The sequence below is a fragment of the Podarcis cretensis genome (assembly GCF_951804945.1).
Source record: "Podarcis cretensis genome assembly, chromosome: 7".
NCBI classification, from domain to species: Eukaryota; Metazoa; Chordata; class Lepidosauria; order Squamata; family Lacertidae; genus Podarcis; species Podarcis cretensis.
Window position 1 is genome coordinate 45561356 of NC_137176.1, and position 25864 is coordinate 45587219.

Sequence of the window (25864 nt, forward strand, 5' to 3'; positions counted from 1 at the left end):
AGACAGCTGCACATCTTCCAATAGGAGGCCACGCATCAAGCCATTTGCGCCACTTTCAACTACCACCTCGCCCACTCTCAGGGCAGCAAAAAAGGCGATAGCATATGCCGCGGAAAAAAGGCGGGCCTCAAACTTGGACCAACAGATTGACCTAAGTTTATTGCGTATCTGAGAGAGCAACCCATAGGAAATCGGCTTACGGCCCTCGGCCCTAGGGGGTTGCAACCTGCTCCAGCCCTCAATAGCTCTGCGGATCAAGAAGTCACTGCAGGGATCGCGGGAGAACATGGCCTTAGCGAAGAAGCTAATGGCAGCTACATGTATTTTTAAGGTTTTAGGCGCGCGGCCCAAGTCATCGAGGTGTGAAAGGTATTGTAGAGCGTCGTCAGTGGTGGGAGGTACATTAGGTGAAAGCCCCGATGACCCAGACCTGAAGCCCAAGAAATCGCACCAGGCCTTCTTGTAAGACCTGAGAGTGGAGGGTGCAACAGACGCTAATACTCCCTTAATCACTTTGCGCCTCCAACGTTCCACAGGTGCTCCGGAAAGGGTTCGGGTAACAGCTGTGCTCCAGGTGCCAGGGACCGGAAGCGAGACATCTGAAAGCGAGATAAGGCATCTGCTATATCGTTATTGACCCCCGGTATGAATTTGGCTGAGAAAACTATATTGTACTCAAGGCACCGGAGGACAAACGACCGCAGAAGGGAGGAGACCCTCGCAGACCGGGAAGACTGCCTCGCCAGTATGTTCACCACTGCCAGGTTGTCGGTTCTGAAGCACACCCTGCGATTTAGAAACTCTTCCGTCCAAATGTATACTTCCACTACTATCGGAAAAAACTCGAGAAAAGTGAGATGCCGCGTGATGCCCTTGCCCTGCCACTCCGTTGGCCAACGCTGTGCGCACCATCGACCCTTGAAATACAAGCCAAAGCCCAGGGATCCAGCCGCATCGGATTGGCCCTGAAAATCTGAGGACAGGTTAAGAACGTCCTGCCAAAGGGATACCCCATTATAGCGTTCCAGAAATGTCATCCAAACCTCTAGATCATCCTTAACTGTCTTTGGAAGACAGACCCTGTGGTGTGGATGTGTGAGACCCGCTGAGAGCCTAGCTAGGCGGGAACAGAATGGGCGTCCAGGGGGAACCACTCTGCACGCAAAATTGAAATGACCTAACAGAGATTGTATCTGTCTGAGGGTGATTTTCCTCAATGTGAGGGTAGCCTGAATCATTTCCCTAAGGGTGTCTATTTTATCTTTAGGTAGGCGGGATGATTGGGCGACCGTGTCCAGCTCTATGCCTAAGTATGTGAGGCACGTAGCCGGGCCCTCCATTTTTTCAGCTGCGAGGGGAACCCCCAGGTCCTGGGCCAGAGCTGAAAAGGCCCCGAGTAGTGAGGCACATTCCCCGGTGTTGGGCTTACCCACGAAAAGAAAATCATCCAGGTAGTGTGTGACCCCCGTGGCACTAGTTCGAAAACGAAGGGCCCAGTCCAAGAAGGTGCTAAAGGCTTCAAATGCCGAGCAAGCTACAGAGCAGCCCATCGGCATGGCCTTATCTACGTAGTATTTCTCCTGGAATTTGAAGCCCAGCATCCAAAAATCGTTGGGGTGCACTGGCAAAAGGCGGAAAGCCGATTCAATATCACACTTTGCCAAGAGTGCCCCTTGACCAAAACGCCTAATTAATTTTACTGCCTGATCAAATGTGGCATATTTCACGGAACTTAACTCTGTTGGGATGGCATCATTTACCGACCCCCCTTTCGGGTAAGAAAGATTGTGAATGAGCCTAAACTCCCCAGGTGTTTTCTTGGGAACTATGCCTAATGGTGATATATGTAGATTAGGTATAGGAGGACTATTGAACGGACCAGCTACTCTCCCGGCACTTACTTCTTTAGCTATCTTCCGTTCTGCAATTTCCGGCCTATCCCTAACAGATTTCTGATTGGGTGAATCTTTTGCTATCAAGGAACCTGTTACTGGGATTCGAAAACCGGTGGAAAAACCGTCCTGAAGATAAGAAGCCACTTGTTTATCTGGATAGTAGGATAGGAGATCACAGAGTGGGGCTAGCTTAATCGGGGAAAATGCCAATTCAGAAACTGCCTTATCTTCTGTTCCCGGTCACGGGGGCTCCCCTGGAACTGGAGTGATGGAACCCCCGGCCCCCACGAAAGGGCTGCTTTCCCCCCTTAAAGCAAGATGCCGCGGGATGGGCCCCAGCACATCTTTCGCATTCGTGCGGATATTTACAGGCTGGCCTTTGGCATGACCCCTTGTACTCCCAGCATACCTTACGCCTAAACTCCCTTTTGGGTTCGGCCCTGGCCGGTCTGAATGACTCTACTGGTTTCTTTTTCAACGTATGGGCCCACTGCTATTGACCAGATGCCATTCTCAATCTGGTCCCAGCGCGCTGATGGGATCCTGGAAGCCTTCCTACGGAACTTTTTATCATAACTTATGGCAGCGGCTTCGCCTGACAGGGCACATGCGGTACGAATGTGCGAAAGGTAGGCGACTAGGTGGACCGCCCTCTTAGGATAAGCCACCACAATAGTCCCCATGAAAGCCTGGAAACCATCCAACCAGTTTTCGAATGTCCTTGGCACGGGCGGGTACTTGCTCCTGCGCTTCCCATGAGAATGCCGCTTCTCGCCCCGACCTAACTCTTCTGCCGGTGAACTAACTTAAACATGTCAACAAATTCCCCATTCAAAATTTTTGCACGCAATTTGGGGGATAAATGATCACCTGGGATCACATCTGCAGTTGAATAGGTGGACGTGACTGAATCTTTTACCAGGGCACCGTCCTTCCACTCCTGTGTCCCCCCAAACTTTTTACGATGACTGTTTGCTCTCCTAGTTAGAGCCCAGTCCGGGAGACCCGATATTTCCTCGCCTTTACCCCAGTAGGAACCCAAGGACGCGTCACTATCATAATCAGAAAAAGAACTACCTGTCTCATCATCCGAATCCTCTTTGACTTGCTTCTCTTGCAAGTGTGTTTTCTCTTCTCGCGCCTCTTCCCCGAAGGCTTTTCCACAGACTCTGCAGTGTTGGCTGTCTCCGACTCCTGCTGATCCTCCTCATCTTCAGATGAAGAGGCTGATTCTGGTAGCTGCACCCCATTCCTCTTACCCTGCACGCGGCTGGAAGAGCTAGGAACAACAGGATTATTCACCCGTGTAGACTTAGATGTCGCCTTACCCCCCTGGCCCCGAGCCACAGGTGCGGTAGACTGTGACTTTGACCTGGTCCTAACCGGTTCCGTCCTAAAATTCGAGCCCGCCCTTGCAAACTGGGAGTCATTAAAGAAGGCGGCCGAGGTGCTGAGTAGATCGTTCCATTGGGAAGATCGTGGACTCTCTGGAACCACCTGCATGTCAGGAATTGCATCAGGAGATGCAGGGGGGCTGGTGTTATCATCGGGGAAGCGATGTTCATAATCGTCTATAAATGACCTAAATGCTTTAAGGAAATGCGAAATGGGTTTCTGGTTATTGCCTCTATCCCGTTGCGCATGAGATGCACCGGCAGCTGTGTTACGTGCCGCTTCAGATGCGCGCTTTCTTTTGGGAGCCATAGGATATACTTCGTAAAGCTAGGTTGAAACCTTAACACACTGCTATCCAATTAGGAAGGGAGAAATTTTATTAATTATTTTATTTTATTTTATTTATTGTATATTATTTATGTAATTTTATTATATATTTATTTATTTATTTATTAATGTAACTAATTGCTATTTAATATTTATTTAATCAAGTAATTAAATATTAATAATTAATACAATATTTAATTTGTTATGAATGATACAATGAATTAATGGTACTATAATATAAATTAAATAGTTTACTCTAGTTATTATTATTGATTAATTAGTACTCTACTGTTCAGAATAAAACTGATTGAATTTCAAATTGATTCACACAAGATCAACAGCCTGCTGCTGATGGTGTAGTTCCAATTAATTAATAGAGTTAAATGTAGAATCAAAACTGGTTGCTATCAATGTAGTCCTAATTAATCCAATTCAATGAAGCTGGAGGTAAACAAATAATGAGGGGTATGAAACAATAATACTCTATTGGCACTATCAATGTTTCCAGGTATCAATGGTTTTCTTAGAATCAATTGCCAAACAGTAAAAATTAAAAAAAAATAAAAATAAAAATAAACCCAGCCACACAATACAGTATTAACAAATGCAGCAGCAAAGGCTTGGCAATGAGCAGGCAAGGCTAAGGTCAAGGCACTTGTCCCTTAAGACCCTCAAACAAAAGGGGCAGGCAGAGATACAATAAATACTGGCTTCCCAGCTAGAATGTGAAGCTTCCTGTTTTTATGAATGGGCCAGCTGCCAAGCAACCATGTAAATTAGCCTGGGAGCCGCCTAAGCCAACTAGAGACAAAAACCCAGAAACAAAGTGAACAGCTGCAATAAGTTGGCAATAGGAAGGCAAAGAACTTGCCCCTCAAGCCCCCAAACAGAAGGCAGTCAAAGACACAATAAAAGATCGATCAAGCCAACTAGGGACAAAGAATTACCCTGGGGATGCAGCTACAGTATAGCTGCCTCTTACAAGGAGAGGGCTTAGAGACAAAAGCCCTTAACTACCGATCGTTAACTGCTATGCTCCTGCCCCCAGGCAGCAACCGCTTCTATGGAGACAGCATGAGACACTTGCAATAAGATTCAGCAGACGAAATAAGCAGAATAAAATAAATGGGTAAGGAAGGGGCAGGGAATGCCCACTAGGGGAGTAAGAATAAAAGGATCTTAAAATGAAATAGGGACACAGGTGGCGCTGTGGGTTAAAGCCTCAGCGCCTAGGACTTGCTGATCGAAAGGTCGGCGGTTCGAATCCCTGCGGCGGGGTGCGCTCCCGCTGCTCGGTCCCAGCGCCTGCCAACCTAGCAGTTCGAAAGCACCTCCGGGTGCAAGTAGATAAATAGGGACCGCTTACCAGCGGGAAGGTAAACGGCGTTTCCGTGTGCGGCTCTGGCTCGCCAGAGCAGTGATGTCACGCTGGCCACGTGACCCGGAAGTGTCTCCGGACAGCGCTGGCCCCTGGCCTCTTGAGTGAGATGGGCGCACAACCCCAGAGTCTGACAAGACTGGCCCGTATGGGCAGGGGTACCTTTACCTTTACCTTTAAAATGAAATAAGCCCAGAGGTGCAAAACAGCCTGTTTATACGAAACCCCCACAACCACATGCAATTTTAAATAGCCAGGAAGAGAAGGTGATTTTAAAGGCAACTTCTTCTGAGTAACACTGTCCCTTACAAATGAGAAGGCTGTGGGACAAAGCCCTTAGCTATCACTCTTTTACCCACTTAGTTTCTGCCCTTAAGCAGCAAACGCTTCCATTTCTATGGCAACAGAATGAGTCACACAGAAACAGGAAATAAAGCCAATCTCCTTCTAGGTGAGGGGAGGGGGAAATGAGAACCCGGGGCAAAGTTGGATTTGAACAATTTTAAATTCTAAAAATATAAAACATAAAAAATAAAAATAAAAATACGTGGAGAGAAGGAGACAAACAAAGGAGGCAGGCAAACAAAATGTCCACGAGGAGGGGGAGAAACACGTGGAGAGAGGGAGACAAACAAAGGAGGCAGGCAAACCAAATGTCCACAAAGAGGGGGGGAGAGGGGGAGAAACACGTGGAAAGAGGGAGACAAACAAAGGAGGCAGCAAGCAAAATGTCAACGAAGAGGGGGAGAGAGGGGGAGAGACACGTGGAGAGAGGGGGACAAACAAAGGGGGCAGGCAAATAAATGTCCACAGAGGGAGCAGCGGAGACCATTCAAAATCAGCTGTTTAAAAGCAGTCAAAATACTACAACGCAGCAACACGCTTGGTAGGGATGAGGAAATTACAAAGTACCTCTGCTGACCACGTGAGCAATAAACACACACACAAACAGCAACGCACCAGCAGAACTAACGTTGAACGGCTTAGCAGTCACCCCAGTAAAACACACAGTAAGTCCCAGGAATTCCCCCTGAGCAGCGCAGCGTTGCTGGAGCCCTCACACCACACACACAAACACACAGAGTGTCCGACTTGATGTCGGAGGAGTGGAGGGAAATCAATTAGCTAGCACTGGTGTCGGATTGGAGGCAGGGAGAAACACCCAATCGGTTGCTTATAGATTCCAATGAAGGCAAAGGCAAAATAAGTACCAGGGAAAGTAAAATGCATAAAAACAGAAGTATTAAAAGTCAGGCTGCTTCAAATGCCGTGCTTAGCAGCGTAGCAGCAGGGGAAAGAGGACCCCCCAGGAAATAAAAGACTCACGCAACGCAACAGGCTGAATGGAACACCTATCCCACGCAGATGAAACAATAGTAAAGAGGAAAGCAGCAGACAAACAGAAAGATAGGGGTAGACTTCTCTGCAAAAGGTCCTCTTCAAGTTTGGATCCACGTGGTCTCCGTAGCTGGACAGACGGACGGGATCTTAATCCTTTTATTTTATTTTATTTTTTACCCTAAGAGGAAATGGGCCTGTAGTGAACCATCTAGGTTTGTTGTTCTGGCAAAACGGCTTTTTAATCAGGCTCTGCTTGTACATTTCTTTTGCAGCCTGCCCCAATGTGATTCCCTCTAGATGTTGTTGGACTACATCTACAACTCTCCCCCAACCAGCATAGTCAATGGTCAGAGATTGTCGGAGTTGTAGTCCAAAACATCGGTTGAAGTGAGCTGTCCTACTACATGCATTGGTTGACCATTGTTGGAGATTGAATGCTAGACTGGAATAATCTTTGATCTAGTCCACCAATGCAATTCTTTTATTGTAAAGAACTTAAATTTCTTTGCTAACATTCACTAATTTAAATGCTGTTGCCTAGGAACAACCTGCAAATAAGCAGTTGTGGGTGGTGAAAAGCTTTCTTGAAGTGAGACAAATTTATGAACTTGACAAATATTCCAATACTCTGCAACAAATGTCCATAGAATATATACATCTAATTTTTGCAATTTTTATGTATTAGTGTCCAGTAGTGATGCAATTTCAAGATGGTCTACTTATTTTTAGTAAAACAACAGACTCGTGTGACACCTTAGATTAACACCTTTATTATGGCATAATACACGTCTGTTAATTAGTTGACAAATTTCAGGATGTTTATAGTATTATCAGCATTGCTTTATGAATGATCTTTGTAATTATTTTACATTCATCTAAGCTTTAGCAGACTTATCACAATCCATATGTCTTGAATTTAATTTCTCTCTGACGTCATTGCTATCAGAGTTTTCCATATTCTGAGCTCATTGACTCCTTGATGAGCTTATAAAGTTGTCCTTGACTCCAACCCAAATTCCTAGGAACATAAATGAAATAAAGTCAAGAAATATCAAGATGTAATCTATTCATGATCAATCACCAGTACTAGGAATCATAAGATGTAAAAAAAGGAAGTAAAACAAGTGAAAATAATGGTTTCTGTATACGGTTTTCTTAATAATAAAGAAGCATGGCCTGGGAATACTGTTGTATCATATTCAATACTCAGTGTCTGGGTAGAACGATGGGGGTGGAGATGCTCCTTCAAGTATACTGGGCCAAGGCTGTTTAGGGCTTTAAAGGTCAGCACCAACACTTTGAATTGTGCCCGGAAATGTACTGGGAGCCAATGTAGGTCTTTCAAGACCGGTGTTATGTGGTCTTGGTGGCCAATCCCAGTCACCAGTCGAGCTGCCGCATTCTGGATTAATTGTAGTCTCCAGGTCACCTTCAAACACGTAGAGCGTGTTGCAGTAATCCAAGCGGGAGATAACTAGAGCATACACCACTCTGGCAAGACAGTCCGCAGGCAGGTAGGGCCTCAGCCTGCGTACCAGATGGAGCTGGTAAACAGCTGCCCTGGACACAGAATTGACCTGTGCCTCCATGGACAGCTGTGAGTCCAAAATGACCCAGGCTGCGCACCTGGTCCTTCAGGGGCACAGTTACCCCTTTCAGGACCAGGGAGTCCCCCCCCACCCCTTGTCCCCCCAAAACAGTACTTCTGTCTTGTCAGGATTCAACCTCAATCTGTTAGCCACCATCCATCCTCCAACTGCCTCCAGGCACTCACACAGGACCTTTACCGCCTTCACTGGTTCTGATTTAAAAGAGAGGTAGAGCTGGGTATCATCTGCATGATCTCCCGATGATCTCTCCCAGCAGCTTCATATAGATGTTAAAAGCATGGGGGAGAGGACGAAACCCTGAGGCACCCCACAAGTGAGGGCCCAGGGGTCTGAACACTCATCCCCCCCCCTTTCTGAACAGGGCCCAGAAGGAAGGAGTGGAACCACTGTATAACAGTGCCCCCAGCTCCCACCTCCTCTAGATCAGTGTTCCCCAACCTTGGGCCTCCAGCTGTTTTTGGACCACAACTCCTAGCAAGACCAGTGGTCAAGGATGATGGGAATTGTAGTCCAAAAACAGCTGGAGGCCCAAGGTTGGGAACACTGCTCTAGATGGTCCAAAAGGATGTTATGGTTGATGGTATCAAAGGCTGCTGAGAGATCCAGCAGAACTAGGAAACAGCTCTCACCTTTGTCCCTAGCTTGCCGGAGATCATCAACCAGTGCAACCAAGGCAGTTTCAGTCCCATGATGAGGCCTGAATCCCGATTGGAAGGGTTCCAAATGGTCCGCATCCTCCAGGTGTGCTTGGAGTTGTTCAGCAACCACTTGCTCAATCACCTTGCCCAAGAATGGAAGATTTGAGACTGGGCGATAGTTGGCCATATTGGCCGATTCTAAAGATATTTTTTTAAGAAGCGGTTTAATGACCGCCTCTTTCAGTGGGTCTGGGAACGCTCCCTCACAGAGGGAAAAATTCATCACCCCGCAGAGCCCATCGCCCAGCCCTTCCCAGCTCGCTTTTATTAGCTAGGATGGGCAAGGATCAAGGAGACAGGTGGTTGGTTTCACTTGTCCAAGCAGCCGGTCCACATCCTCGGAGGTAACAGATTGGAATTGATTCCATTCAACTAGACTAGACAGGACTCTAGCACTCTCCCATCCCAGCCCTGCTCCCACGGTGGAGTCTACCTCCTTCCGAATCTGAACGATTTTATATGCAAAAAACTTTGCAAAATCATTGCAGGAGATCTTGGGGTCTTTACAAGGCCCTGATGGCAAAGGTGGTTCTGTTAAATTGCAAACCACCTGAAAGAGTCTCCTGTTGTTATTTTCTGCAGATGCAATAGAGGCGGTGAAGAAAGTCCTCTTCACCTTCGCTATCGCCACTTGGTAGGCTCAATATTGAGCTCTAACCCGTGTCCTATCCAATTCAGAATGAGTTTTCCGCCACCGGCGCTCTAGCCATCTCAACAATTGTTTCCTCGCCCTCAGCTCCAGAGAAAACCATGAGGCTGTCCGGGCTTCATGCAATCGGAGAGGGTGCTTCGGAGCCAGACAGTCAATAGCCCAAAGTCTTTCTACCCTTATTTTTTGTGATTTTTATTTTTGGCAAGTGTGTAAAGCTGAATGCACGCAAGTTAAATATGTGTAAGTTGCAAGTTACATGTACTTGCCAACTCAGGATAGCATTCCACAAATCTGATGAAGTGACCCTTTTTTAGTCATTAAAGACATCTCAAGTCCCATGCTTCAACTACATGGCTGCCCACTGAAAACCATTTTTCCTAGCTTCAGTGAATATTTTCAAGAGGGATATGTTATAATTTCTTTTATTTTAGTTTTTACTTCATAGAGTACAGTTAAGAGTTAGCAGACAAGCTTCATGTCAGTTATGATGCTGTGAGAAGCATTGTATATTAACCTTTGCATTATGATTTGTGAATTTGAGATTTTACTTTTACTAAGATGACCATGTATAAAATCTATAAATACGTCAATAATATAAATATGCATATTGTAACTCTGAGCAGCACTGCCATAACTACAATATTTTATTTTTTTTCTATCAGGTTTGTCACTTTTTTGTTACCTCATAAAAAAATTTGCTTTTATAAAAGGTTATCCTGTAATGCAGAGTTTGTATTCATAAATTCTAAATGAATATGTGTACTCAGTGGATTTTTGTTTATTTGAAATTCTTTTTGCAGACAGACCTCCTTCAGAAAAAAAGGGCCATATTTCTGAGGATTTCAAAAGGCTCTAAATTATCTTCATGGATACAAGCAAGTAGACGATGGCGTTCTAACCATCTGTTCAAGCTTCTTGAGGAAAAAGTCCGCCGTGGAAACATCATGAAAAGTAATGTAACTTCTGCAGATGGCCAGAATATTTTTAACCTGTATTTTAAAATCCAACTCCTTCTACACTATGAAAATTCTGCATATATTGTTAGCATTTACATTTTGAGGAGCAGGGAAAATAGCTATTCCCAGAATGGTAACCCTCTTCTCTATATAAAATGACATGCAGCACAATCCAAGATGTGTTTACTAAGGAACAAGACACACTGATTTCAACTAAACTTACACCTTGGTGTGTTTAGTACTGAAGCATCGGAAGCAAAATAAATGTACTTTAGTGTATTACTCAACATAGAGTTTGTTCATTCATTTATTTTCATGAAGATGAACAATTAAGCAGTTGGTTGGGTTCTTGATCTGGAAAGTACACTGTCCACAGAACAATTCATTCTCTGATAATGGGCTAATTCTTTGCCTAATATATCTTGATTAAAAATATTCAAGTTTATAGCCCTGAGAGCAGCTTATAAATTCTCATGGTAAAATCACACAAATCTAGTACTGTTCTAGAAATTGCATAGTGTCCAAATGGAACTAGGACTATTCCAGAATCATTTTCTGCCCTCATCTTTTTCTTCCTCTACCCTTATTCTTCCCTGGTGTCATACCTGGCTTCAGCTCCCAAAATCCCATGAGCCTGTGATGTAAGCAATCACACCTTGATGTCAGTTTGCCAGGCAGCACGTCCTCTGTGGCACAGGAGTGGGTGTGGGAATCTAGATCTCACTCAGCACATGATATAAAGGGGCTTCCTTTGCTGGCAGTCAGCAGATGTCAAACACCAACTCAAAGTCCTCTGGGGCAAGAGAGTAGGACTGAGCAGCTTGAATTCACTCAGCTCAATCAGTATTCCAGTGTTGGCCATCATTTAAATTAAAGTGTATTTTTAGTCTTCATAGCAATAACAACAAAAATAACAATATGATTTTATTTGGAGCTGAGGAAATTGCTTCTTGCATTTTTAGTAAAGGAATTATACAAATCTGAGAGCTTTTTGAAGGGGTTGCTTTCACATGGCATGTAAGTACTGTCTTCCTCTACACACACACACACACACACACACACACACATTCTTGCACTCCTGTTGCATGTTATCCACCTTTGAAAATTGCTAGGTTTCTACCTCCTCTTTATAAAATTCTTCATTTAGTGGGGCATAGTTATGCCTATGATGTGCATAATGATTCAGGTCTTTTGTTTGGAGGTCTCTGCATTAGAATAAAACATCTGCATGTTCATTTGTTGGATTGTTTGGACCCTTAATTAGATAACTGTTTTTCACTAAATTCTCTATTTAAAAACTCATTGTGGTGTCAAAGAATTTATAATGAAGTCGATATAACTGAGTTGTGTTCTGAACTTCTTGTCCAGCTGTTAAGTTTAGTGGGTTTCCAATCCATAGCATAAATTTTGATTTGAGTTAAATATCCTTGTAAAACACTGTACATTCTTGGAAATTATAGAGTTGCTGAGATAGAAGCAGTTTGTCATCCAGACTATTCCACCAAGGCAGGTTTAATGCATCACCTAGAAGATTATATGGTTCCATATAAATAAAGCAACAGTAATGAAGGTACACTATGCTGAGTGGAGGGTGGGGCCTTGTAAGATAAGGATAGGTGTAGCAAAAGCAAATTTGGCAACAGATGTGCTTTGAGGCTGGAAGAAACACTGGCACAGGAAAAGGGAAGGAGTCCAGGGATATACTGAAGGCACTACAGGCATGGTAGAGCAGAGATGTAGAAGGGCTGTTTCTGCATTATATGTATCAGAGAGAGCAGAGGGCCACACACAGGTGGAGTACTGAAGAGAGGAGCAGAAAGAAATGTGAAAGCACCTTGTGAGAACCATTAGGGTGTTGTTGGAAGGAGAGGGAAGAGATAAGGTATCCTCTGTCCTACTTGATAATGAGGTGTGGCTCTTGTGTCCAAGAGCAGAGACCAAGAGCCACTCTAAGCCATGTCCTCTGAGAGGGCTAATAACATTGTGGTCTCTTGGGGAACACCAGAGGGGACTAGCCACATTATATGCTGGGCCAGGATTGACGATCCGGAACCATCACTTGCGAGTTACTAGCTTGTAAAAGATATTCTGGTCGGGTTTATATATACATATTCTGAAGTGGTGAGAAGTGACATATTTCAAAAGGTTTTACATAACTTTCACTCTCAACATGTTGCAATTTGTGCCAGCCCTCACATTATATAAATGTCTATCTTGCTTTTTTAATAACTTCATTTAGAGGAGCTCTGGTGCTCTCGCACTAATTCAAAAGGAATATTTAATGGGTCTTTTTAAAGCATTTCATTGTAATTACTTTGTGGTAAACTAAGCCTGCATGAAAATGAGGGGGGGAAATGCATGTCGTTGGTTTTTTTAAAAGGGGTGCTCTCCAGCATATTGGAGCTGATCACAACTTACATAAGCAAACCATCTGTAAACCCTACGCATTGACCATGTTGAAAGGGAAGAAAATGAAAAGGTAAACAGGACCCAGTGCTCACTGATGCAGTACTTTTTGCTGTAGCTCAGTGGGTATCTGCAGCGGTTCAACACAGAAGTGTAAAGAATAAAAATAATATTCTTTGCTCTGCTACTTCTTCGAGCTGTTTCTTGAATTGATTTGATTTTAAGGAACTTGCAAGCTTTTCAAGCTCCTGAAGGAGTGTTTAACTCTGAAACATATTGTGCGGCAGTAAGAGGAGCTTCTCCACAAAGTTTATTAAGCCTGCCAGATTATTATTATTACTTATTGAATTTATATACCACCCTATACCTGGAGGTCTCAGGGCGGTTCATAGAATTGCAGGCAATAGGCCCAGGGACTTATTTTTGTAGGGTGGGGGACTAAAAAGGGAATGATAGTTTCTTTCTTTCTTAGCTTAAAACAATTAAGAGTGGTGTGCATTTTAGTTTGTAATTTATTTATTTTTAAAAACTGCCACTTCACTCTAGCTTTTCTTTCTGGTGGTTGATTGTGGCCTCTAATGCACCACACAAGCCTAGACCAGCCAGTGGTTCTTACAGGTCTCTAATAGGCCTTACAGAATGAGGATACCTAGAATGCTGTCTGTGGACTTCTGAAGAGCTCGTATGGGGTAAGGGGTGGGGTAAGAGAGAGAAGTTGTTGTTGTTAAAGCAAGTAGAGCAATGTAAGATGTCAAAAAATAATAATCCCAACTATATGAATCTTAACTTTTAAAAATAATAATCATCATCATCATCCAACAACGCTATCCAGGCAACAATTGGGTCTGCCTCGTTTCTTCCAAAACCCATCAGTTTAGACAAGCGTATAGACCAGAAAATAAAGGTATATGGCACAGAAAAGCACAGAAAGTGATGGATTGACACAGGGCTTTGTGAGGGCCCTGATCTGACTGGGTTTTTATTTTTGTGTGTTTGAATCAGGAGATTAAATCACACTTTGATTTGGGAGGACAGGAGACCCATGAATCATTCTGATTTGCCTCGTTATTTGGGTCCTACATCCCTAATATGTGTGTTTAGTAGCTCATGGCTGAACAGTTGGCATGCTTTTGTTCTTGTACATTAACAAGTATCAAGGAGATACTTCATTGTCTTTCTGAACCACCATTTCCCCATGATACCTGCCCTTCATTGCTTAATATGTTTGTGAATTCCTTTCCTTTATCCCCTACTGTCTTAGTAGAGATGCTATGCCAATTCTAGATTCTGCATAGGTCCTGGCGTAGGTAAATCAGTGTTCAGTAGCAATACTTTGTATTCTATTCTAAAAGAAAAGTGAAAGATTGCTTTTTCTTCACAATGTTGTACATAATCTCAACTATAGTATCTACCACTGGAAGTAATAATGCAACTTGTTTACAGCATCAATTTGCTTCCATTTTAAGGAACCTTTTTATCAGTAGCCCTTTCTCTTCCTCCTCTTCCTCTTTGTTAAATGTAGTTACAGAATGTTGTTAGATTCAGTGTAGCAGAATATGGGGCAGAGCATTCAAAAAGAGAGATCCCCTTAGGGTTTTTCTTTCCAGTGTACCCATGTGACATGTCTGCATTAGATATGGAAGCTTCAACAGCACTTTTCTTAAGAAACTAAGGATTGTAAAGTGAATGTTTCCACTCTTGCTTGCTGCATTGCCTGCAGCGTCATTCTTAGAGCAAGATATGTGGTGAGAGAGAGCAGTGAGCATAAATAACAGGAGAATGAAAACACACTGAAAATCTGGGTTCTCTCTGATAAGTTTCAATTCCCCATCACATTCTCCACAATCACATTTCCCGCATACTGAAGTAGAATTTTTAATATTTGCTAGTTTTAGGGGGGTTTTTTTATTGGTGCTTAAACGTGTTAACGATAATGGCAGTGTTATATTTAAACTAATGGAGAAGAAATCAGTACAATAATGTGCTGGATCTGAAAGAATGAGGAAAATGTTAAGAGAACTCCAGAGCAAGCCCCCAGTTTTAAACTCAAGATCAGCTGGGTATATATATTTGTGCTAGGCTGCAGGGTATGCTAGCATTCAAGCAGTGGAGTGAGGCGGCAGCACTCACCTGACCTCCCATCCACCTGCATTGCTGCAGTGAACTGGGAGGGAAAGGGGTGGGGAGGAAATGAGGAAGTGCAGTACAAATGCATTGGCAGGAGTGCTGGTTTGGCTCCACTGGTGTGTTTGCACTGCCACCACCTCATCTCACTGCCACTTTGCTCCTCTCCTTCCCAATATACCACAGGGATGCGGCTGATTGAGGAGGGTCAGGTGAGTGCTTCCAGCCCACCCACCAGAAAACAATCCAGTCCTTCAACAGGAAGGCTGCTGTAATGACCACTCCCCACATAAAACAGGGGGCGACCTTTGTGTGGATGCGTGCAGCCCCTGGATCTTGAGCGGCTCCATCAACACAGGCTTGGCTTCGCCTTCCCCCAGGTGGGATACCTGGAGGTCTCCGCCTACCTCAGTCAGTTGTCCAATCCCGCCTGTGGGAAGCGTTGCCAAGGAGACCAGGCCAGGTAGGGGAGGGACTACCTGCCCACACAATAGAGGGAGGATCTTACCTGGGAATCCTCACTTGGCTGCTGTAATTAACCCACTGCAGTAGCTCAAGCTTTCAAGCAAATTTCAAAGGCATTGGGCTCTCGGGAATCTGGGTGGGTTTTTTTCTCACAGTAAACTTCATTCGGTAACATTTTTGAATACTGGGTTGTATCAGCATGTGGTGCATGTGTCTGTGTGTGTGCATGGAAGCTTTATGAAGAAAATACGACTTCCCATGTGTGTGTGTCTAAAAAACAAGAGAGCAAGAAGAGCATATGACATTTTTCACTTTGCATCCTTTATGTACAACAGAATGCTTACCCCTTTACTCTAGATGAGTTCAGCCCTGGACAATCACTTCCCAACTTTGAGAGCCATCTTTTTAAGATTGATGGTGCAGCATTATGTCATCAACATGAGTAGCTCTCACTTATCCCACAGCTGCTGTGCTTAGCTTTCTGTTCTCTCTCTCTCCAATCTTCCAGACCTCTTTCTTCAGTTTTTAATATAGTTCCAGTAACTAGCTGATGACGATAGCATGTTGAAATCTCTGCAACATTTCCTTTGCTATTAGCATGCAGGACATCAAAGCTCCCTTTAGTGTCTTTATAAGCATTGTCTGAAGCTTTAAAACATAGTGATTCCTGAGAGAATGTTCTCATTTTTATCTGTAGAAGGAAAAGCAGTTTGAAAGCAGTGCAAGTGTAATCATTTCCACATTTGCCCTTTTAACTGCACAGCTTTATCCCAGAACTTTCAACTAAAAACTGGGGAGGGGATAACGATGGAGGTGAGGAAGAAACGTTTCCAAATGTGCAACAGGTATTTATAGAATGACACAATTACATTCAGAGCTAAGATCCATCGGTAATCTGAAAGCAAGAATAGCTTCATGAAGGTCTCAGCTGGTAGAGGATCAGTGCCTGGACTTTGTATTTAAAGCATTGAGCTTCATGCAATGTCTAGAGTCTAAGCCAAGGGCGGATTTTTGTAGCTCATGTTGGTGAAAATCCGACTTAACCACAGCATTGTCTTAGGAGAGCTCTTTCATAACAGCTGGCCACCCAACATTGCACACATTACAGGTATTTCCCCAAAATGCTTGACTGAGAATATATAGTTCTTCCTTATTTTTGTATTCATGTTGAAGGATGTCATAAAGAGACTGCTGAGAGGATGTCACTGTGTAACACAGTTGAGCAACATAAATTGAAAGTGTCAGTTTGAATTAATTGTTCCACGTGCCTGGGCTGGACTTTGAATTTTGTTCAGATAGTGAGAGGGGTAATTTTCAAGTGCCACTTTTGAAATAAACAATTAAGAGTTCAGAAGTGTAATTAGAATTCTACTTCCCTTTTAGCTGGGAATGGCAAAAGTTTTGTGATTGGCTCCCGTTCAGATAATTGTTTTCCTAATAGGATAAAAGTAAAGTGCTTGCTGAGAATGTATGCTTCTTATAGAAACAGATATCTCTCTTGCACATCAGAAAGACAAGACTAAGCTTGGCTTTGGAAAATGCAATAACAGCCATACTTTTTCAGGTTATATTTTCTATTGCATTGGAAAATGGGGTAGTAGCAGGTTTAATTTTCAGAGTGTGCACACAGAATAATTTAATGTGGCTTATAAAACATAAAGAAATTACATTTAAATATGGTGACCATGACATGAAAAAGCACTGTATAGTCTCTCTCTCTCTCTCTCTCTCTCTCTCTCTCTCTGTGTGTGTGTGTGTGTGTGTGTGTGTGTGTAAAGGATAATGGACATATAAGAGCCACGATAGTCTTGATTGGACCTCCCATATCCACAAATTGAATAGCAGCCATGAGGATGAGTATTAGGGCCTTATCAGGACTATTCTTCTGTGTGAGGATCGGTTAACCCTTTTCCCATGTCATGTTCCCCATGAAAATCACCCCCTATTGGCTTTTTGACTCTCTATGCAGAGGTCAAATAGCAATTCAGTGTCTGTCTCTCTGTTTGTCAGGAACTTTTAAGTTTATAAAGCTTCTATGTCATTTGAAGAGCTTTAACCAGCAAGTGCAGTTATAACAGTCTTCGGTTATTTAGAAATATATGTGCATCTTTAAGGAATCCTGGTCCATGTCTGATCCAATAATGTGTACTTACATTCTTAGAGAGAGAGAAGGGGATGGGGAGAGATTTGCAATTTATATTAATAGATTATTATGCTTGAAGCAATTCTATGGGAAAGTTGCCAGATCTTCCATAGATCAATAAAAACATACCTGTCTTGATAACGCAAAGACATTTTCCAAGTTCTATGGCAAGCAGAATGGTAAGAGAAATATTTTTTTAATTTTTTATTTTATTTTTTGCACAGCTAACATGATGTGTCGCTTGATATGCCTGGATGTGAAACAGAAAAACACTGCTCTCTCTTTGCCTAAGTGTGTGTGTATACGAACACACTGTTCTGATCTTGAAGTGTAAATAAAAAGTTTTTAGGGTACCATATCAAGCATCTTGAAAGCTGGGCACAATGGGAAGTTGAAATGGATTGTTTTATTTTCACCATATAATCCAAGTTCCTTTTATATATACTACTGTATACTCCACCATTAGCACTTGTGTTATTTCTAAGCCTCCATAAGGCAAGGGGCAAAAGGTCGGGATTCATTTTCAGAGAAGGGAGCAAAAAGGAATAAAAAGAATAAAAGATCAGAAAGGAACTAATGGGTTTTTTTAAAAAAAAATCCATTTAAGAAAGAAATAGATAACATTATTCTTTTAAAGTTCTTGCTTCGTCTATCTTTTGTCCATAGATCACTGGTTGATGAGAACCTGCTCGCCATCCGTAAATAATCAGTCTCACGCCAAGATGGGTTGCAGAAATCTGGCCGCAGCTCTCTCTAGAAGCTGCTGGAGCACAGCCTTTATTGTGTGTCCACGAAAAGATACAAATTCAAGGAGAAAACTTTGCCTCAGTCAGCAGATAAAAGACAATACAATACATTAGTCTCATGTTCTCACACCAGACCACGCAGTTGATCATGCTATGCTACGTGGACCAATCATTGGATGGCATGAGCTGTCCACGCGCTGATCATGCTCCAAGCAATGCTTTCTACTATGAAATCATCCTTGCAATAATAAACTTTTGCCCATGCTCTTATGGACAAATGACCATATTCCCACAACTGGTTTCAAATTATAAATATAAAACAAAGTGACTGCTGTATGCTCAGTAAAATTTATTTTAATACAGCTAATTGTATTGTTATAATTAGCCATAATATTTCCATTTGGGATAACACTAAAATTAGAAGGTACTTGTATAACTTAACTACTGATAAAACTCTGGTATGTATGCTTGGTTAGCAATTTTACCTATGATTATGCTTTGGGAAATCTTCAAGCATTGCATTAAATTTTAACTGATATGAAGAAAACTGTCTTGATTGATTTGGGATAAATGCAAGCTGGTTTGCAAACCACACACATTTCTAGTAAAGCAACATGACATTTTGGCAAAGGTACACAAATGAATTCCAAAAGCTCGTTTGCCCACTATAACATTTTAATAACAATTTGGTCACCATTTTTCAACCTTTGTAGTAAGCAGCCAGACTTCTGAGTAAGTACAGAAGTAGCAATGTAGCTGGAGGGTTTATGATAATTCCATAAGCAGAGAAGTGTCTCTGCAAGGGAGAGATAAACAGCAACTAATCCTCATAATTCCCTACTGATAGCCTATCCATCTCTGGTATAAATTAGAAAGCCTAGAGATTAGAAAAGCTAGGCTGGGTGTAGCTCACAGCATTAATCACAGTATTAGGTCAACAGTATGCTGAAATGCTGTGTCTTTGCAGCTGGTGTTACACTACAGGTTGAGTAATGCAGCTTAAAATAAAGGTTGATTGATTGTTTGATGGGTCAAACTGTTGTAATATGGTTTTTCCTGAGACCTTTGTTTCATACGCTGAATGAAACCTGCTCTGATTCTTTTGTTTTTGAAGCTCTTGAGATGCCCACTTCATCCTAAGTAACTGTCTGTCTTGGCACAAAAAGTTTCATTCTACTGCAGCACTACTTTAGTATTCCAGAATGAACTGTTCATTTTAGATTTACTTTGGACCAAGATGGGCATTTGGGTCTTGAAACTGGTGTGCATATTTTGTTGAAGCATGATATAAGCTTGCACACATCATAGAGTTAAATGCACCCTTTTTATCAACAGAATATTTTCAGGAAGCTTCTCCCACGCACGCACGCATGCGAAGCATCTAATTAATTTTTACAGAATGTGTTGATAAAACATCCATTACAGTCCAAAAGCTATGGTGATGCAGTGTTCCAATTACGCATTCACTTTGGGGAGATTAGCTGTTCATGAAAATACTCTACTTAGCCACTCGAGGCAAAAAACTGTTCAGGGATATTCACACAAACCTCAACGAAAATGCCTTTTGCCCGGCTTGAATGGTGAAACTTCACCTTGTACAAAAGGATCACTAAACATGGCCATATCGTTATTATTTCTTCTTCTTCTTCTTCTTCTTCTTCTTCTTCTTCTTCTTCTTCTTCTTCTTCTTCTCCTCCTCCTCCTCCTCCTCCTCCTCCTCCTCCTCCTCCTTCTAGCTCCATTACCCAATTCAGCATGATGTGCAACCCTCTATCTACTAACCAGCACTACATCTATTAAAACAAATGGGGCAGTGGAAGGTGCACTTTACCTTGTGGGTCTATGCTGACAGTTCAGTGTAATTACTTTACTGAAGGGAGCTGGCATGCAGAGCAGGCAAGTTGATTAGGTGGCACATCCAGCAAACCTACAACCTGCAAGAGTGCCCCAGGGAAAATAGGAGGCTTTTGTGAGGAGAGGGCGAAAATTCCAGTGTCAGCTTTCACTTGCTCAGCTATACTACTGTACTGTACAGTACTACTTTTGTAGTACTGTACTGTACTACTTTTGAAGCTCTGTCACCAGTGGGGCTGAAGAGGGGGCATGCCAGGGTGGTTTGAGGGTGTAGTGGGGGAGAACTAAGGGGGAGGGGACTTGGATTCCCAGTTCTCTAGCATGCTCTTTTCTCCTCCTCCCTCTGACCCATTTTTTATCATAAGGTCCCAGGGAAGGTTACAGCGATTTAAAAATTCGATATTATTATAAGTTAAGACAACCTATAATTAGAGGAATGGGGTGAATCACAGGAAGGGCCAGAGCAAAGAAGTACATCTATACTCCATGACCTGGGAGCACCGAACTTTACTTTCAGCAGACATGTTTAGGATTGCACTGGGAGCAAGCCTTACTGAACTTAGTAGATACTGAAATCTTAGTATATCTGTATAGTTTGTGCTGTTGGCTACGTCAAGGACAGGAGGAAAAAGTGAAAAAGCTGTTTGAAGGACTTTTTACTTGGAGCTCTTTGGGCGGTATGTAGCTATAGATGTGCTACCACAGGGTTAGGATTACTAATGTTTTTAATGTTCGATGTCTTACTGTGTTTTTATTTGTTGGAAGCCGCCCAGTGTGGCTGGGATAACCTAGTTGGATGGGTGGCATATAAATAATAAATTATTGTTTATAATAATAACATTACTGCAACAGTATTCTGCCATCTCCTCCCCCGTCCTATGCACGCCCCCACATCACCCCCAAATCTGCTCAGGAAGGTTGAGGGAACCCCAGAGGAGGAGGAGGGGGGGGGAGATGGTTCTGTTGTGCAAGAATAAATCCTTGCACTAATGGACTGATCTGTTTAACACCACATTGAATACAACCCTTTATGTGCATTAAAAGTGAAAACAATATGGTTGGTGTTAATTAGAGCAACAGCGCAAGAGGGCTGTTGTGATCATTTCCTGCTTGTGGGTTTCTCGTTTTCCCAATGTGGGAAGCAGGCTGCTGAGCTAAATCCAGCCTGATCCAGTACGGCTCTTATTTATTTAAAATACATTTATATCATCTTTAAATATAGAAACCTTCTCAAGGCAGTTTAGAAAATAAAAGACTTTAAAAATATGCAACAGCAAAATACAGATGAAACACAATTAAACCATTCAGATGAAAGCATAAAAATAACATTCCAAGTCAAAACCAAAGATCACCTGGGGGGATTTTGCTTGTGGCAGAACTGAGACCTGAAAATAGGCATTTTCTGCAGTTGCACCTGTATTTTCTACAGAATGCACTCTCTTCTGTCATTTTTGAGGCAGCAACCATCAGTTGCTTCATGTTTTGTGAAGACTTAACCTTTTGCTCAGGCTTTCCCTGACTTATAAGACCAGACCTATATGTTGACTGCCCAAATTTCTGTTTTATTTCTTTTCATAAGCTTTTGCATTGTTGTTTTATTTGTTTTAGACTGTATTTTTTATGATACTGGGTTTTTAAAAAATATTGCACACCACTTAGATTTCTAGACTAGTAAGTAGTTCATAAATGCTTTATTAAAATAAAGACAGGAGAAATTAAAAGCAGGCTGAAATGCAGGATTAAAAATCAGACTTTAAAAATAAAGAAGGAAGCAGGCATACTTCCCAAGGAAGGGCATTTCATAAGTATGGGGCTGCCATAGGCCCTTGTATTATTCCCACCAATCTGATAGACCTGTTGACATTTGAGCCATTGTGATTATTCTTAGGACCTGGGCAAGTTAATGCAGGAATATGAAGTCCTTCAAATAACCTGGTCCCAAGTCTTTAGAATTTCAGAGCTAATCATCAGTGCTTACATTTACCCTGGAAACAAATTAACAACTGGTGCAATATTGTCAGCCCTTTAGCAACAATATTGCCAAAGGGCTTAATCTGACACAATGGGTTAAGAAAACCTAGTGTTTCAGAAGTTATAGTGAAAGTGGTTAATAATTATGATAGCAACATTATTTTAGCAAGTATTTCCAAGGAGAGGAAAATATTGCAAAAAGCACTGCTACGAAATATTGTTTTATTGGTGCTGAATGCCTATGAGAAACATTTGCCATAAATCTAGCACAGTGGAGTGTTTTACAAGAGCCATCATATTTCTCAAGCTTTATTATACTTTCATTTCCCCATCATTATTTTTTATTCTTCCTGAGACTCAAACCCTTTCGTTCAAGTAAAAAAGGTGTAACTTCTAAGCACATCATTTCTCATCCTGAGAATTTTCTTCTTTCTCTCTAATTATCTCCTCCTCTCCCTCACATTACTCCCAACCATTCTCAGCTACTGTTAGGAGGACCTCTGCTACAGAGCTGGGGTTTTAAGCCAGCAAATTAAAATGGAAGCAAAAGTTTAGGGGAGGGTGCACAGAATCTCTGTAGCTGTAAAGAGTTGTAAAGTAATCTTAGTTAGCCAGGCCTAGTGACATCTCAGCACTGCGCTGTCTATACAGAATCTCAGCAGCATCCTTTATATTGGTCCACAGTGCTAATCCCCAGTCCTTAAGAAGCATACTATTCCCTTGCCCCAACAAAAGTTTGTTTATGGCCTCTAGCCCTGGTGAATGTATGCTGGTTGTAGACTGTGGAACGAAGGTTATTGGCCCCTGTGTGGAGTAAAATACTTGATAACAGTGGCCCTAAGTGGTAGTGTCTGCAGTATCCTAGGTGGGAGGTGGTGTGGCACCCCTGAATATGTGAAGATGGTGTCTTGGGTCCAAACTATTAGAAACAGATGCATCTGGAGTGTGTGAATGTTTGGGATACTATTTTTTTTTTCTGTGTTAGGCAATTTTCTCTCCTGTTTAGCTTTAAGCTGTTGGTTTATTTGTCTTATTTTATGCAGATTTGTATAGATTGATTTTTTTAAAAAAAGATGATACTATTTCTAATTGTTTCTAATATATCTTTCTTATACTTGGTCACTTGATATGTTGTGGGCACAGTTTTGTGGGGAAGCGGCATACAAATAAAAATAGATGATTGTTATACTGAATGGCAGCCAAGGAAGGGAAGGTCTGTACCTCTACAGATTGCCACTGCTTGAGAGCAAGTGAGTGGAAGTTAGCCCAGTCTGCTTGTATGGCCCTGTCTTGTCATGTTCCGTGACATCTACTATGCCCTACATTGCTGGCCCAAGCATAACTAAGTTCCTCTCTTCTGTGGAGATGGTAGTATGCAGTGCCACATGGATGCAATAGCAGCTTGCATTGTCCAAGCACAACTGCTGATTCATCCCCTCTATAATTTTTGCGTACTACACACAAGTCTACAGTCTCTTGTGTCAGGGCTAAGAACCCTCAGACTGTGTATCTAAGCTGCCTATTGCAGCATGACTGTTTCATACAGACTTATTCTCCTGAACACTCACCTCCCTTGGAAAAAAGAAAGGAAAGCTATTATTTTTGTATTTCTTTTTCCCCTGACCAACATACACTGGGCTTTATTTCCTCTGAGCTTTTTGTTCTCTGCTGCATCTTATCCCATTTAGGGCTTAATTTGTGTCAAGGCTCACTGAAGATCAGTCATAGGATATGTTTTTAAAAGTAGGTTAAAGTCATGATATGTGTTTCCCTGAACATGAATTGAGTTAATTTCCCTTATCTTTAAGCAACTGTATGTTTGGGATAATCAACACTTAAAAGATGTCAATTCTAGGTAGGCTTCAGTCCTGACATGTGTAACTTTAGAAAGTAAAGCTAAGCACTACTCAATTGCTTGGGCAGAGCTGATTGCTACTGTTGTCCACGACATCACAGTGTTGTACCACAGGCCTAGTTTTTCAGTCAATTACTGAGCTAAAATAAAATTTCCATTTCTGGTCTTCAAGTGCTAAAAGTACAGCATGTACAATGAACGAACAGTCAACTGCAAAACAGTTTCCCCTCTAATTCAAGGACAAAATTTTTCCGCTTTCTTCAGCAGCAGCATGGCCAGCAATCCTGGTTTACTTTCCAACCCTTGTTTGTGATCACCACCGATTCTCTCCCCTGGCATATACACACACAATGTGATCTTTTCTCAATTGGCTGGGGCTGAAGAAGGCAGGAAACGGGGAGTCACTTCTACTGCTTGAAAACATCCCCTGTTCTTATTTTCACTGCACTTATTTTCTCCACAGTGCAGTGCATACAGAGAGGAAATCTATGTGCAGATACACATGTTATTGGATTTGAGGACACCTGCTCCTTAATAATTCTAGGAGTGGCCCTTTAATGGATGCAGCTTTAATTGTTCCCTATAGAACTTCCCTCCACATGGTAAGGCTTCATTTTTGCAGGGGTTTCAGTGCAAACCCCTTTCTGATTGGGCAGCCCTCCTAAAATGAAAGGTTTCCTCATTTCACCACCCTGTGGTGTGCCCTCACTGCTTATCAGTTTCATTGAAACCAAAATGGGAGGGGGAACTCTGTTTTAGCAGCAGTTTCAGTACAAACTGCTGATGGACAAGAGAGCCAAGTCTGCTTTCTGATGGGGTAGGCAAGTCTTGCTGGCTTCATGGTGCTTTGAAGTCCCACCAAATCATCTGATGTCAGTGATGAACACGGTTTTGACCCCCACCCCCATACCTGTCAAATTTTGGCTCATGAGGCCAACCTGATAAGGATTTGGCTCACAGAGCCAAAAAGGTTCATAAATTTAGCTTTGCACAATTAAAGCAGCCTGCCACCATAGCGAAACAAATTCACTTTTTAAAGAACAGACTTTTTGCAGTTAAGAAAGTGGCTGGGAAAGGCACTGAAAAGTATGGAATGGATGAATGATTACAAGATGTATTAGCACAAATCAGGATGAATGCTCATTGTTATATAATCTCCCCACAAGCAAATCAGAATTAATCCCCAGTGAAGACTACACATCGTCTAACCTCAGTGTAAGCCTAGTGCAAGCAAATCGGTATGAATGGTCAATAAACAAGTTATCTGGAAGAACCCTAGGAGGAGCTTTATAATAACTCTAGTGATCCTTTAAATATTTACAAATAAATGTCAGTTGCTCATTTTGAATAGAGATAGCCTTTATTTATTTTTGGCTTCTAATTTCCTCATTCCATCCACACAACTGTTTTAGAAATGTTATGCACAAAGGCTACACAGGTGATTCAAAACCTGCCAAGTTTGTACAGTTCTCATATGAATTACCTTGCTTGCTGTAAAACGAACTATTGTCAAGTAAGTCCAGATGATAAAACATATGGAAGATATTTTTATTTTTCCTGTAATGATATGTGTGGCAGCAGCAGTCACTGAATGGGGACTGGTTCGTTGGAGGAGAACTTCCTGCCAAGTAGAGCACAGCATTTTTATTGACGAGTACACACAAAAGGGAAAAAAAGAAAAGAAAGCAACATTTTGGAAAGCGGAAGAAAGAAAAGCAATGCAGTCACCCAAGGGAGTTACTGTAGAAGCAGTAATCTGAAATATCCAGGCATCTTGCCAGCTGCTTCAGAAGGCTGAGTTAATCAACACTTTGATGTTTCTTGCCAATCCATGCTGTGGTGTAATACTTCCTTAGTGCAAAAGTATATGTTAATTTCCCCCCTGTTTATTGGCACCCTAACCCTTTAAACATCTTCTATGGATCCATTTATTTAGATGTATGCAAGAAGTACACTACTGTTATCTTTGAAAGATACATCTTTATTATTCAATTTGCTGCAGTTAATAATTTCCTGGTGGTAGCTTTTACCAGTGCTATGATTCGATA

General features: G+C 42.2%; 1 protein-coding gene across 8 annotated transcripts in view; it reads left to right on the top strand.

The window, feature by feature from the left end:
* DLGAP1 (DLG associated protein 1) overlaps window positions 1–25864 on the top strand; it is a 334630-nt gene that overhangs the window by 78494 nt on the left and 230272 nt on the right. For 4 of the 8 annotated variants that reach the window (XM_079982893.1, XM_079982895.1, XM_079982901.1 and 1 more), the window contains one exon: window positions 10097–10247. The exons of 1 other annotated variant lie outside the window; for it this stretch is intronic. The gene's annotated coding sequence lies outside the window, so the exon portion shown is untranslated. The remainder of the gene's footprint in view (window positions 1–10096; window positions 10248–25864) is intronic. 3 more of the 8 variants (XM_079982897.1, XM_079982898.1, XM_079982900.1) reach the window with 1 other exon arrangement.